The sequence below is a fragment of the Octopus bimaculoides genome, chromosome 11, assembly GCF_001194135.2.
Source record: "Octopus bimaculoides isolate UCB-OBI-ISO-001 chromosome 11, ASM119413v2, whole genome shotgun sequence".
Taxonomy (NCBI): Eukaryota; Metazoa; Mollusca; class Cephalopoda; order Octopoda; family Octopodidae; genus Octopus; species Octopus bimaculoides.
The window spans coordinates 29,044,158-29,048,683 of NC_068991.1; the positions used below are offsets into that span (position 1 = coordinate 29,044,158).

Sequence of the window (4,526 nt, forward strand, 5' to 3'; positions counted from 1 at the left end):
GCTAGTGAAATATTCCACTCCCGACCCGAATATCCATCGAAGAAATCAGCCCGCCATATTGATCACATCTTGAAATACGGTGGAGAATATCTAAAATCTCCATGTCAAGAGAGTCGATTATATGAATTTTTCATGATCGATGTATTGGCTCCTATATTTGCAGTAATATCACTTTTGATATATTTGACCTGTCTAATTGGGAAAAAATGTTTAACTATCTTTTGTAAGAAGAAAACGAAGACTGACTAAATTATGTTTCGGTAAGCTCAAATATGTAAATCATACCTCTTTTGTTTTGCTTTATGTAAATCAAGTTCTAACTGCAATAACCCTGAAAGCATAATTTTGTTTTTGTATAGAAATTTTAATTTGCATCGTAAATTATGTTCAGCTTTTTTAAACCAACACCCGCTGATTGTTTTTATATGTAATTTTCCCAGATAAAGTGACATTGTATATTCAGTGTCCAACGGATTCTCATCCTGATGATATGGAGAAAAATATTGCAGCCTAATACAGCCGTTTGTCTTACGTAATGAACATACATTAGAGTGACAGAGAGGTAGCTGTGCAAATATTGAGAAAAAACTTATATCATCAGTCAATTGTAAAAGCTGTGATAAAATTAGTAAATTAATGAAACAGTTACGTACCTATATAACTGTTTAATTAATTTACTAATTTTTTCACAGCCTTTACAATTCATTGATAAAATAAGTTTATTCTAAATATTTGCACAGCCACCTCTCTGTCACTCTTATAATTAAGAATCAGAAATATTAATCTCATTTGTCCAATAATCAAATCAGAATTATTGTCCTTTTCCCCTTTATCTAACGTCTAATTTCATTTCACATCGTTAAAATTTGAATTCTGTTTGCATTGCCATATCAAAGAACGGAACCGAAATCGTTGCTGTTTAAACACTTCTTACCTATACATAGTAATACATGGGTTTATATATTTTTTCTTTATAGCATTATCATGATCACATGATCATTATCATGATCATTATCATCATAATAATCATCATTGAACGTTCATGTTCTATGCTGGCATTAGTTGAAAGACTTGACAGCTACTACGAGACCCAAGGATTAAATTGTGCGCTTCTATCTGTTTTGGCATTGTTTCCTAACGCAAATGCCCTTCTTAACGCACAACTTTTATAGTGTGTACTGGTTACTGTTTTTTGTGCCACGTGCACTAGTGAGATGAAAATTCAGCTGGAAAATGATAACCCGAAGAGAGGCAGATTTTATGCTAAAAGATGAGACGAAAGGAGGCAGAACAGAACAGGTTTCTTGATGTAGTATGAGCACATGACAACTCATATTTTACTAACTGGACACGTGAAAAATTCACGGAAAACATAAAAAATATAAGCATCTGTAAATTGATTTCTGGTGCTGTGAGAAATGTTTCTGTATTGTGACAGTTACAGAATATAGAAAGAAGTGTAAAACCGATAACTTTATAATCCAACCAAAATATCTCAGTTACTCAAACGTAAACTGAATTACTATTTAGCCTCAAAATACATTGTACATATTCAGAGAACCCTCTTGGTTTAGTGGCACGAAACGTTCTTCTGGTAGTCGTTTACTTGTTTCAATAATTTGACGGTGGTCAAGCTGGAGAAGGAAGGGAGTGAATATAATGAAAGAAGAAACGTTGAGTGTTCATAAAAGGATGGAAGGAATTGGGTAGGGTGGTGAATGACGTAGTAAATGGTGGATAAAGGGTGAGGGCGACCAATTATGCATGGCGGTGGGGAGGGGAAGAGCAGCAGAAGAGTAATGTTGGTTCGGTATACAAGGTAAGGAAGCGAGAAAGAGAGAGAAAGTGAGAGAGAGAGAGAGAGAGAAGGAGAGAGAGAAAGACGGTGATAGAAAGTGAAGATTTGACAGGTTGTAAGAGTGTAGGGAAAGGGGAAAGAGAGGTAGCTGGAGGGCATGGGGTGGGTAAGAAGGAGAACTTCAAAATTGCTTTGCTATTCATTACTAAGTTGGATAGTCACGTATGGGGTTTCATATCTACTGCAACACCACATGTGATTAAGTGAAAGGTAATTGAAAAATCCACACTTATTTCAATGGATCAAATAAATGTAATCTATGTTTAGCTGAAAGAAATCAGCTCCTTTTGAGATCCAAGATCCCTAACTCATCATTGAACTCTAGGTCTGAAATTTTCAGGGGTTGTAAACATATGTCTAAGTACATTTTGAAGAATTGGAAAATTACACCTACATCTGATCAACTTGTTGTTATCTTTCCAGGCTTATATAACATTTCATAATAGTGACCCAGCTACAGCATCATGTCTCATCGGCAGATAATACCGTGATGACATTTTCGGACAACTGCTTATGATGTCGGTGATATCTTTGGTGTTAATTCCACAACGTCTGCATCGGTTGTCATATTTTACTGCTTTTCTTGCACCTCTATCCCTTTTGTGCATCGGGAACTTGGTTGATGTTCCTTTTCCCTGATTGCAAACGCATTCCCTTCAAAGTAAGAAGTAGTAATCCTGCTATTGGTCCATGATAGACTGCTTTGATGATTAGTGTTAGTATCATCTTGGAGCTTTCTACTAACATATATATGCATGGTCTTCTGCTTATACAGGCTCATCGTTTCATCTGATGATACGTTGTGGTAGAGTCGTGCGACTTCATTGGTCATGTATTCTAGGTTATCAAAGAGCGTTGCTCAATGAGCTAACTTCCAACTCTTGTGATATTATCAACCTCATGTATGCAAACTTGATCAAGGGATGCACTTCGACACTTGGTGGTTAAATGATGTTGCCGAAAGGATATGATACAACAGTCAAATGTATTTTGGATCAATGTTAAGCCTCTGCCGCCTTGCTTTCATTTTTGGAAGAGGCGGTCTACGTCACTATTTATGTGGAAATTATTTGTGCTTGACAGTATTTTTCGGGTTTTGACATCAATAGCTCGGATGTCATCAAGTGTCCAATGAAACAGCCCAAATGTTGGTATGAGTACTGGCACTGCAAACACATTGTGGGCCACTGTTTTATTGGATGCAGAGAGTTCTGAGGCTCAAATTTTCTTTATTGGGCTGTAATATTCTTTAGTGACAGGTGTTTTGTTACAGGTGTCATTGTAAGATATGTTTTCATTCACGCCTAGAAACCTATAACATTATTCGTCAGATATATAGGAAACAGTCAATCATTGATGGAGTAGTTGCTAGTGTGGTTTATAATTTTCCCTCTTTTCCCAACAACCATATAACAACATAATTTATGTAAACTGAAAAGAAGAGTAGCAATATATCAGACGAGCTGGTGATAAAAAGAAAAACATAATGCCGAAAATTGGTAAAATGAAATCCAAGAACAAAGTGAATTAAAGTAAAAAAGAAAAAAAGAAGAAACAAAGAATTACTAAAAAGAGACAGAAATGTTATTTTGACATAAGATAATAGATGTTGAAAATTGTATGTATGTATGTATGTATGTATGTATGTGTGTGTATGTATGTATGTATGTATGTTTGTATGAATGCATATGTAGGCATATATATACACATATATAGACACACACACACACGCACACACACACGCACACACACACACAAACACACACGCACACACACGCACACAGACGTATACACACATATACATATGTATATATGTAATATATATATACAGCCAATATTATGTCCTTTCGGCTGGAAATATTTCTTTCTCAATGAATAACCTTAACATGATTTATGTACGTGTGAATATGTATGTATGTATGTATGTATGTATGTATGTATGTATGTATGTATGTATGTACATTCATACAAACATACACCCCCCAACACATATATGTATATAATTACATATGGATTTATACTAACGTATATATTTGTGTGTATGTATGTATGTATGTATATATGTATGTATGTTTGTATGTATGTATGTATGTGAAGGCGCGTGCCTCAGTGGTGAGAGCGTCGAGCATACGATCGTGAGGTTGTGAGTGCGAATCCCGGACCGGGTTGCGTGTTGTGTTCTTGAGCAAGACACTTTATTTCACGTTGCTCCATTTCACTCAACTGTATAAATGAGTCGCGACGTCACAGGTACCAAGCTGTATCAGCATTTGCCTTTCCCTTGGATAACACTGGTGGCTTGGATAGGGGAGACCGGTATGTATGGGTGACTGCTAGTCTTCCATAAACACCCTTGCCTGGACCTGTGCCCGGGTGGGTAACTTTCTAGGTGCAATTCCATGGTCAGTCATGACCGAAGGGAATCTCAGCATGTATGTATGTATGTATGTATGTATGTATGTATGTATGTATGTATGTATGTATGTATATATGTATGTGTCTATCTATCTATCTATCTATCTATCTATCTATCTATCTATCTATCTATCTAATGTACACAATTACGTATATGAATGTATATATGCACAAACATGCATCTTAATATGAGGTTTGTATATGTTTATGCTTCTGATACAAAAGCATTATGTGATATGTATATTTCTGTATT

The 4,526-nt window shown here is 35.7% G+C and overlaps 2 protein-coding genes across 2 annotated transcripts in view; both read left to right on the top strand.

Moving 5' to 3' along the window:
• LOC106873625 (UDP-glucuronosyltransferase 2A3) overlaps positions 1-4,526 on the top strand; it is a 24,038-nt gene that overhangs the window by 17,031 nt on the left and 2,481 nt on the right. The gene's annotated exons all lie outside the window — the stretch shown is intronic.
• The window catches only part of LOC128249076 (UDP-glucuronosyltransferase 2A3-like), a gene marked incomplete at its 5' end in the record, with an annotated part of 5,590 nt that overhangs the window by 468 nt on the left and 596 nt on the right, over positions 1-4,526 (top strand). The window lies entirely within an intron of this gene.